The sequence below is a fragment of the Pelodiscus sinensis genome, chromosome 2 (genome assembly GCF_049634645.1).
Source record: "Pelodiscus sinensis isolate JC-2024 chromosome 2, ASM4963464v1, whole genome shotgun sequence".
Classification (NCBI taxonomy): domain Eukaryota; kingdom Metazoa; phylum Chordata; order Testudines; family Trionychidae; genus Pelodiscus; species Pelodiscus sinensis.
The window spans coordinates 17985538-17996801 of record NC_134712.1 but is presented as its reverse complement, the minus strand read 5'-3'; the positions used below and the strand labels follow the sequence as shown (position 1 = coordinate 17996801).

Genomic DNA, 11264 nt, shown 5'->3' with positions numbered 1-11264 from the left:
TGCTATAAGAACATAACGTAAGAACATAAGGACGGCCCAGTATCCTGACTGCCGAAGTGGCCAATACCAGATGCCCCAGAGGGAGGAATCACAACAGGTAATCCTCACATGATCCCTCCCCTGTCACCCACGTCCAGAGAAACAGAGGCTAGGGATACCATTCCTACCCATCCTGGCTAATAGACCTTACCTACCTGAATCTATCTAGCTCTTTTTTGAACACTGTTAAAGTTCTAGCCTTCATCGCATCCTCTGGCAAGGAGTTCCACAGGTTGACTGTGTGCTGAGTAAAGAAAAACTTCCTTTTGTTTGTTTTAAACCTGCTGCCTATTAATTTCATTTGGTGACCCCTCATTCTTATATTGTGGGAATAAGTACATAACTTTTCCTTATTCACTTTTTCCACACCAGACATGATTTTATAGACCTCTATCATATTCCCCATTAGTCTCCTCTTTCCTCAGCTGAAAATTCCAAGTCTTTTTAATCTAACTTCCTATGGGACTCGTTCCAAACCCCTAATCTTTTTTTTTTTTGCCCTTTTCTGAACCCTTTCCAATGCCAATATATCTTTTTTGAGATGAGGCGACCACATCTGTACACGGTATTCAAGATGTGGGCTTACCATGGTTTTACATAGAGGAAATAAGATATTTTCTGTCTTATTCTCTATCCCTTTTTTAATGACTCCTAACTTTCTGTCACAGGGTTCTCTCCCCATGCCCCCTACAGGGGTGGGTGGGTCAGTTTCTCTGCCCCACGAGTTCTAGCACCCCTTATCTGGTGGGAGGGGGGGTTAAATATGGCCCAGAGGTCAAGTCTCTAATTGAATCCTGTCTGGGGTAAATGCGGCCCAGTGGATGAGTCTCTATTGCCCCCTGCCTGGGGTAGACATGGCCCAGCGGCCAAGTCTCTATTGCAACATGTCTGGAGTAAATATGGCCCAGTGGCCAAGTCTATAGCTTGCTAGAATAGCTCCCCTCTTAGGGATGCATGGGTAGGAGGGCCCACCTCCTCCACCAGGCCCCAGCCCAGGGCCTTATCAGCAGTGGGTGGTTCCCACCATTGGCTTGGCGGGGAGTTGCCTCCAAAGGACACCGAGCTCTCTGGGATTCCTCCTGCTCCCTGCCCTGGGCTACTTCCTACCCCGGCCTGCTGTTCAATGGCATCCCTACCTCAGCAAAGTCTATGGTAGCAGCAATTGCAGCAGCTGTGGCTGGCATGGCAGCTGCGGTTGCTGCAGCAGCAATGGTTGCAGATCAAGATGGGTGCAGCAGCTCCGGCAAGTGTGGCAGCTCCGGGTTCAGACCCAGCTCTGGCTGGCCCCGACAGGGTAACTGCTCCCCTGCTCAGGCAGGAGCTCCTTCCCCTTTCCTGTCCAGCCCCAAATGAGCTGCTCCTGCAGCCTTTATACTGCTCCTGGCGTTGGAGCATTCCCTGCAGGACTGTGGGGGAGAGGCCTTCCCAGCCCAGTAGGCCTGGTTAACCCCTCCCTGGCCAGATTAGTCCCCATCATAATTGTATATAGAGTTGGGATTATTTTTTCCAACATGCATTAATTTACATTTATCAGCATTAAATTTCATTTGCCATTTTTTGCCCAATCACTTAGTTTGGTGAGATCTTTTTGAATCTCTTCACCATCTGCTTTGGTCTTAACTCTCTTGAGCAGTTGGTATCATCTGCAAATTTTGCCACCTCACTATTTACCCCTTTCTCTAGATCATTTATAAATAAGTTGAGTAGGATTGGTCCCAGGACAGACCCTTGGGGGACCCCACTAGTTACCTCTCTCCACTCAGAAAACTTACCATTTATTCCTACTCTTTGTTTCCTGTCTTTTAACCAGTTATCAATCCACGAAAGGACCTTCCCTCTTTTCCCATGACAATTTACTTTACTTAAGAGCCTTTGGTGAGGAACCTTGTCAAAGGCTCTCTGGAAATCTAAGTATTTCTTTACACTGGATCCCCCTTGTCCACATGTTTGTTGACCCCTCAGTACAAATTAGTAAGGCCTGATTTCCCTTTACAGAACCCATGTTGACTTTCTCCCAAGAAATTATATTCATCCGTGTGTCTGACAATTTTATTCTTTACTATAGTTTCAACTAATTTGCCCAGTACTGACATTAGACTTGCTGGTCTGTAATTGCCAGGATCACCTCTAGAGCCATTTTAAAATATTGGCGTCACATTAGCTATCTTCAAGTCATTAAGTACGGAAACTGATTTAAAGGATAGGATACAAAACACAGTTAATAGTTCTGCAATTTCCCATTTGAGTTCTTTCAGAGCTCTTGGGTGAATGCCATCTGGTCATGGTGACTTGTTACTGTTAAGTTTATCAATTTGTTCCAAAACCTCTTCTAATGACGCCTCAGTCTGGGACAATTCCTCAGATTTGTTACCTAAAAATAATGGCTCATGTTTGGGAATCTCCCCAATATCCTCAGCCGTGAAGACTGAAGCAAAGAATTCATTTAGCTTCTCCACTATGACTTTATTATCTTTGAGTGCTCCTTTAGCATCTCCACCGTCTAAGGGCCCCACTGGTTCTTTAGCCTGGCTTGGCAGTGCTGTCCTCAGGAGAGGGTGATGCCTCTTGCGTGCAGGCATGCCCATGTGCTGTGTGCAGCACTCCTCGGTCTGTATGTGGTGATGCATGTGCCCTTGTGTCCAGGCTGCCTCCAGTGGTGTTAAACCCATGCTAAATGAGGCTAATACACTGTGATCCAAGTATCTGCTACTTAGCTTTTTATGTCATTAGGGTGTAGAATGTTCAGACCTGGATTCTAGGTGTACAGTAAACTGCTTTCAGCATATAGAGGTTATTCAACGATGCATAGGGTTTTGTGTTTTAATGCATCTCAAAGTTCACATCAGCCTCCAGATTAAAAGATTCTGAGAACTTTGCTTTCTGTATTGCCAGACAAATAATTAGGCTATGTCTATATTTTACCTGGTTATTTCAAAATAATGTATTTTTATAATAATAACTCCCGAATTAGCTATTTCGAAATAAGCTTAATCCTCTTCACAAGCAGGAGTTGTTATTTCGAAATAACAAGCCCATTATTGCAAAATAACAGGCTTGGTAGTGTGGATGCTCTCCTTGTTATTTCAAAATTAATTAACTCTCCAGGGTAGTTATGCTCTAACAGAATACACGGAAAGTGCAAAACATCAGCTGAATGAAAAGAAACAAAAGGAAGAGTCTGAAACAGCAAGGCCATCAACAACAGTAAAAACAACATACCATGACTGGATCATTCCAGCGTTTTACAAATGGAATCTCTGAAATTCAAGGCACATTTATTTAGGGTTCTGACTTATTTAGGTGTCTGTCTTAAGTTCCATCTATGGATGGGTATTTAAGTGAGAGAATTTATGTCCTAACTTTGAGTGTTGAAACTGATTATCAGGAGAAAAAATTATGTTCTATGAAGTGAATTTTAGTGCAGTGCTCATGGATTAAAAAACGAACAATAATAATAATAAAATGCAGATTTCCAAGACAAAGCAGCATGTGCTTAAAACTCAGATTTGATATAAAGGTAAAATGTGGCTGGGAGTTGTATTTAGTTTATTCCTGCACTTGGCAGATAGTAAAAGAAGCTGTTTCTATGAGAACAAGTATATTGAACTGAATTTTTCTAGTGACAACAAGTCCATTAGCTTAAAACTTCCTGAAGACGACTGATTGAATCTTTATAATCTACGTAACGTAAGCAAAGTGATTTCTGTATTTGGGCTGCTAGTGTTTTTGTCTTTGTGTAAAAACAATTCAGAAACAGGGATTCAAAATGTACGTGTAAAGATGAGAATTAAAGAAAATAGTTGTAGCCCATATGTAACTAGGAAACAAAGTGAGAAAGTCTAGGTAGAGAAATAGACTACTCAGAAAAGACTGGGACTTAGCAACTCAGGAGCGAGGCAGTATTACACCTAGATGAGAAAGAGAGAGTAACAGTACACCTTAGTAAGATCATGTGGAACATTGGCTGCCAATTCTTGCTGATTCCACTCTGAATGGTAGGCCAGTCATTATATTAGGGGTGAAATTAATCTTTCTTTGATCAGAAGGGGCCCTAAGCATCACTTAAGCGGTTTTCCTTTTATATGGCTAAGATTGTACTTAAGTGGTACAGAAATGGTACATAGATCTGTCTACAGGCCCTCCGTACTGGGGTGAATATCATCCACAGAGAACTTGACTTTAAGTTGTTGGGTTTGAGACACCTGTTTCTCTGAGTCCCAACAACTGGACTCTTCTTGGAAGCGGAGTGAAGTATGAGTAACACCCTAGTGGGTGCAGATCATTGTCCCATGTAGTGGCACTTAGACTTACAGCGAGAGATAAGAATGAATGAGCTCCACACCTATGCTGAGCGCCAGCTGGCTTTATAGCTCAACCTGTAGAGGCTCCTACACTGAGCTCCAAAAATCCCAGGTTCATATCTGCCTGGATTCAGCCCAGCTGGTGGATGTTCTAGTTTAAGTCAAACTCAGCTGAGAGGTTACAGAGTCCAGCCTGGGAAACGAAAGTTACTCACTGGATATATTCCACAACACCTGTAGATTTAAGAAAAATTTCAACTGCTATTTCAATGTCATCTGCCTTGCTTTTACTGTTCACTGTGACATCATTATACACTACTGTAAAACTTCCAATGGATGTCCCCAGCATCTATTAGAACAAACCTTCTGAGACCGTGGCTTTTATTAGAGACCCGGCATTTATTTGACAGACCCGGCATCTGTTAAAACATCTGGTCAGTACTCCTGGCATCTAAAAGACTCATATTGAAGGTAAATGTTTTAATTTTGAAGGTTATTGTACAATTTTGTGTGACTTGAGACAATTTTTAATATGGTTGAAGACGATTGCGTCAATTCTGTGTTTCAGTAAGTTGGTGTAATGATGTGTTGCTGTCATCCCAGCCTTTATAGAGACCTAGCTTGTATTAAGCACCTGGCTGCCTGAGACTCCGGGTTTCTATTAGAGACCCAGTGTTTATTGGAGACCTGACTTTTATTGGAAGTTTTATGGTACGTAGAGTCCCGGCCTATCCCCGGGAAGCAGACAGAACCGGAGTGGGCTCCGGCAGGGAGAAGGCAGGATAAGGGGTACTCTGAAGGTGGGGTGTGGCAAAATAAAACATCCACATAACTGAAATAAGCACAGATATTAAGTTTTCATATCTGTGCTAAATTACGGAGTTTGTGCAGTGCGAAATAATAAGAAACAATCTCATCAAGCCTTTTTAATGCATTGAAGATGCTTATAGCTAGGCAGTTTAATCACTAAACAACACTAAAACAACTATTAGCACAACTCGAGACCTGTGCTGCACAAGAAATCTGACTGGCAGCTAGTACCCCATTTTTTGTGTGAATTCTAGCACAAGGCCCTGAAGACATGGGGCTCAAGGCAACTACCTTGCTTGCATCTGCCAGTCTGATTTCAGTGGTGACAAAATGGGAGACCGTCAAGGCTAATGATCGTCGTGGTTACAAACCTTGTCAAAGTTTCATGATAATAACACACAAGAGACAAGCCTTTAGAGCATGTGGGCATATAGCATAAAATGCCAGTGATTAAAATGTCTTGCTGGTGCTTTGATACATTTATAACCACTCTTACTTAAATCATGATCTGCTCCTCCCCTCTGAAGCAAGAAGCATATAAATTCTTAATTTTTGTTCTACGGTCCTCCCAACACTCTTGGCCATTAATGTGACTTTTCAGTTCCTTGGACATTGCATTGCATTGCATGAGATGACACATCTTTCATTATTATGGAAGTGTTTGAATTTTCAGCCAAGAGCTATCTAATTAGTTGAATGTTCATAGGTTTAAAGCAGACTTTAAAGAATCTTCAATGAGATTGAACTCACCTTCTAGCTATACCTAGCACTTATCTCGATTTGCCCAATATAGTCCCTTGATATGCACTAGAGCTGCAGAAATAACTCCCCTTATCTCTCACTCTGCTCCCCACCCCCAGCAATGATTATTCAGTCGATATTTAAATGATCTAATGGGTTTGTTCACTGTGGACATTTCAGAGAAGGCATTTACAGACACGAATGTTCATAAAACACCAAATGTGAAGGGATTACTGTGGTATATTTAAAGTAAACAAAAATCAAATGATGAATTGTGAGTTTTACATTGGAGACTTGAATGATTCTAAGAGTTCTGCTTATCCATTTGGGCCTAGAAAAGAAACTGATTTTTGTCAAGCCAGAGGGTCCAGGAGAGTGGTCGAAGGAAAGTATATGAGCCCTATATTGAATAAATTTCTGTTCCCAGGTTAAACTAACAAGGGCTAGTCCAGAACCAGCAGGAACTTGCTAGAATCAATCAGAGCAATTAAACCCCTGGAGCCAATTTGGGGGTTTCCAGAGTTAAGTGAGTCAGACTAATCAGAACACCTGGGGCCAATTAAGAACCAGTTGAGACTGTTTTAAAAGAGCTCCTCTTAAGTAGCTCAGTGTGTGAGGAAGGAGCTGATGAGAAGAAGGGTGGTGGAGGAGATTTTGGGAGGAAAAAAAGGGCACACAGATACCAGGAGGAAGAGCCTCGGGTAAGGAAGATGCTGGGTAAGGGGCCCAGAGATTTGTAGCTGTCATGCAGCTGTTACCAGAGACATTCTAGACAGCTGCTATTACAGGGTCTCTGGGCTGGAATCCAGGGTGGGGGTCAGTTTCCAGCTCCCCATTTCAGTACTAGCAAGGCTGGTTTTGGTACAAGGGTTTGTTCTTTCTTCTATTACTAGGGGGAGTTGCAAACACTATGAAGTTTGGTTTCTCCCCCCCCCCCCCCAATGTTGACCAGTGATGAGAGTAGCTCAAGGAACAGCAACCTGCTGTCTAAATTGAGGGCTGCTGTGAGCCCCTGAGGCCAGTAATCTACCTGAAAGCACAGGACCCACCATGGTGAAGAATGAACTTGATCACAACAATTAAAAACTATTGGTACAGTTCCTCAGCTGGTGCAAGTCAACATAGCTCCCTTAAAGTCCTATCTTTTTGGATCCAGAGAGTCAGGCTGGTTGGATTTTGCATAGTAAGGATTTACAGCACACTGACATACCCCCTGAAGATGCACAAAGTATGTGTGATTGGCACAACTTTTACAAACTAGCTGGCCATGCCTCCCATTCTTCCTTTGAAATGTGAGTCCCTTCTTCTAGCTGGCCTCCCTACAATGGCTCCACAGCTTCTCTATCCAGAGCAATCTGGCTATAAGGCTCCAGATGCCAACATTCCAACATTTTTCTCTCTCTCTCTCTCTCTCTCTCTCTCTCTCTCTCTCACACACACACACACACACACACACACACACACACACACACACACACACACACACACACACACACACACACACACACACACACACACACACACACACACACACACACACACACACACACACCCCCTCTTTCAGTTGAGAACATCTGTCTCATGAAAAGGCAAGTGGTAGCTGTTTAACTGTCAGAAGCTATGTATTACCCCCAGGCCTGCTGACAGCATGGCAGCTGACCTGGGGACTGGTGATTCACAGGAGCCTGGGGTTCATGGCTGCCATGATCCCTGAGCTCTATAAATCACCGTTGGAATCCCAGGCAGTACTGGGGAGGGTGCAGGTGGCTCTGAGAGCCAGTTGTTCTAACCCTGCTGCCTCTTCTACCCAAGGCCCAACACCCCTTCTGGGAGCACAGAGATGCCCACCTCATCTGGGGGCCTGGCGCGTCTCTCAGCTCACCTGATTACCCCAGTCATGTGGTATTCTCTAACGCGCGAAAGCTTATCCCCAAAGACACCTCAACCTGGACAACTCTTCGTAGGAGGGAAAATGAGAAGCCAATGAAACTAGATGTTACTGTATTGAAGTCTGTACAACAATTTAAATTCTGTGTGTTGGTGCTGAGCTGTGATATCAAGGTGGCTGCTGATGTCAGGAGCTGCAGGAAGTGTTTGGTGTAAATGTAGGGCAGTGGAGGGAATGCTCTGCATTAAGAATATTCCAGAAAAAATAAGAGCAAAGCATAGAAGATTTTGATTCGGCCAGCCATGACATATGGGTTGGAATGCTGTCCAATGAGGAAGAGAGAAGAACCACAACTTCACACTGCCAACTTGAGTGTGCTCATGTTGGTACTGATAGTAAGAATGGAGTTGATTGCCTATGAACTGACATGAAAAGAGTCATGGTGCGCATAGGCCGCATCACAGAAAAGCCGAGGCAGTATTTGCTGAGATAGTGGGATTGAGTGAGATGATGAGGTGTGAGATGTGATACATTGGCCAAAGAGTACAAGAACTAATATTCATGAGACAAAAATCACGGGGAAGACTAAGGCTACGTCTACACTACCAGGGTCATCCTTACCCATGCGCAGAATACACAGTTGCGTAGGGCATCTGAAAATTTGGGGCACCACTGGCTCTGACTGTCCACCCAGCTCTTCCTATCCCTGTTCTGCGGCGCTGCTTCCGCTGGAGAGGATCTAGTTAACTTAAATATGAAAAAGCCTGCCAGAGATAGTAGCAGAGCACTGAACCTGTGAAGAGCCACGTGCTTCCCTCTTCCAACCATGGGGAGGGGAGGGGTGTGGGAGTGCACTCACTGCAGTCTCCCCAGCCCTGGAGAAAGGTGTACTGCACCGCACGGCCTGGCCAAGCCCAGCCCAGCCTCAGGGGAGGGAGGAGGCAGGCGGCAGGCGGCAGGCCGTGTTGCACCGTGCAGTGTGGCCCCAGCCTCTCCAGCCCCAGAGCACTGGGGGAGGGAGGAGGGCATGCCACACCGTGCATCCAAGCCTCTCCAGCCCCAAGGAGGGCAGAGGTTATGCAGCGTGGCACCAGTCTCCCTAGGCCTGGAGCACTGGAGTGGGGGGAGGCGGGTGCATCGCACTTCCCAGCATGACCCCAGCTTTTCCAGTCCTGGAGCACCAGGGGAGGGAAGAGGGTGCACTGTGCTGTGTAGCCCAGTCCTGCCTCTCAAGGTGGAGGGCATGTGGTGTGGCCCCAGCCTCCCCTGCCTCGGAGCACTGGGGGAGGGAGGAAGGTCACGACACTGCCCAGCCTCTCCAGCAGCAGGAGAGTGGGTACTGGGGGCGGCAACACTCCACCCCCACAATGCCTACAGCAGGTGTTCTGAGGGCAGAGTGTGGGTGGGGCTATACCTGGCGGTTTGGAAAGGAAGAGCCTTCCCCTGCCTTACATACCTGATGCCCATGGTCCAGAGTTCTATGCTTTCTGCATGGTAATACAGGCAGTCCCCGGGTTACGTACAAGATAGGGACTGTAGGTTTGTTCTTAAGTTGAATTTGTACGTAAGTCGGAACTAGTACATATTGTAGGGGAAACCATAGCCAAACATTTCTCCAGAGCTCAGTTTTATTCTCCCACACCTCACTTCCCTCAGTCCTTTATTCTCAAGCTGAGGTGTCTGCTGAGAAAAGCCGCTCCGCGTCTCCCTGGTCTGCTGGGGGGGGGGGGGGGAGGCACTAGCTTCACGTCTCCCTGGTCTGCTGGGGGGAAGCAGCTAGTGCGGGGTTCCCTCACCCCGTTTGTAAGTAGGGATCCGATGTAAGTCAGATCCATGTAACCCGGGGACTGCCTGTACTGTTTTCTAATCATTAGGGGGCAGATTTTTAAAGGCTTTTAGGCTCCTAAAGATTCAGGTTACATGCCTAGTCTGATTGTTTCCCTACGTGCAGAATTCCCACTGAAATCTGGCCCTTTGTTTTCTCTATTCCACCTAATGTAAATCTACAAGGCAGTATAGCGAGGGGGCATGGCCTCCCTCCCTGTTGGATGGGAAGAGAGGTGAAACTGCCACCTGGTGGGCAGATCAAGGACACCCACAACTGCCCTGTAAGAAGAAGAGGAGGAGTGGGAGAGGAAATGGAAATATAAAAGGCAAGAGGAGAGCTGCCAGAAGATCAGGACATCTCCCACCCTGTGCTGGAGCTCAGAACCAACAGAAACTACTTCAGCACCAGAGACACAGAAGGACTGCTGGAGCTGCCTGGCAGAACGACACTGGAACCCAGCTACCCCCTAAATGGGAGTGTAGGAAGGAGCCCAGGGAAGCTGAACAGGGTTCTGTTGGGGTCCTGACTGCAAGCCAGAGTATTGCAGCCAGATTCTCCACTGACAAAATGGCCGACCACTCCACTGTTATTGGAGCCCTGAGCGGGGATGCAGTGGAGTGAGGTGGGCCTGTGTCCCCCTGTCACCACATGCCTACTTGGTGGGAGCCTCTCCAGCTTTACGCCAAGAGGTCTGCATTGGTTTATTGTTCATCCGAGCGAGGATGCCAGACAGTTTTGCTGTCTTCCCCTCCAGAGAACTGATCCCCCCCTAGGCTGCCATGTGGCTCTGCTCTGACTGAAGGCCAGAGCCCATCAACTGTTAGTGCTTTACCCTGTTTGAGGACCTGGGCCTCCTAGACTCAGTGCTGCTTTGCCCAGTTTCAGTCCAGAGCCTTTAATTGTTGGCTCCTCTACCCTGGTTGGCAGCCAGGACCCTCAGACTCACTTGCTGCCTAGCCTGGGCTGCAGGCTCGGTTTACTAACTGTCGGCTATTTTCCCACTTAACTGAGCAGAGGCACTGTAGCAATGGGCCATGGCCTTCCTCACTGATGGGTGGGGTGGGAGCTGTGACCATCTTGCAGGGAGTTACATTATTTCTGGACCTCTTTCCGTATTATTTTTCCTGAAATCCAGTCAAAATGCTGCTTTAATTAGCTACAGTGATGTTAATTTGCTCAGGGTAAGCACATGTGCACACACAATGTGGGTAAGACACAAAATGAATCGGGTAAATGGGTCCTTATTTAGAGGTACGTCTAATACCTCTCGGTTTGTGGACCCAGACCCAGCTATCTCTGAGCTGTAGCAGCCTGCAAGCCGACTGAATTTCTGCTGCCCCAGAGATTCCAAACTTAACCGTGGTTCTTAAAGTTCTAACTCCCACACGTGTGGAGTTAATGGTACATTCTGTTTCTGCTTACTGAGTATTCCAGTGTAGTAAAAAAAAAAAAAAAAAAAAGACCCTAGACACAAAACATGAAGCACATAGCAAAGGGATAATTTCACAAAAGACTATTGGATCTCTCTAGAAATAAATGCTGTATAGCGTCCCTCTATGTTTTCTGCTTTTGCGTGTCTGATGTTCACACCCTCTATAAATCGAGATCACTGTTCCTATGTCTCTGCTGCTTCTGTGTTCCTTTGATTCATGTTTTA

General features: G+C 46.0%; 1 long non-coding RNA gene across 1 annotated transcript; it reads left to right on the top strand.

Annotated features, from left to right (window-relative positions):
- The first annotated feature begins 5564 nt into the window (after window positions 1-5564).
- LOC142826691 (uncharacterized) lies at window positions 5565-10950 on the top strand. Its single transcript, XR_012900894.1, has 2 exons — window positions 5565-6592; window positions 9790-10950. It is a non-coding gene; the product is annotated as an uncharacterized LOC142826691 (long non-coding RNA).
- The last annotated feature ends 314 nt before the right edge of the window (window positions 10951-11264 follow it).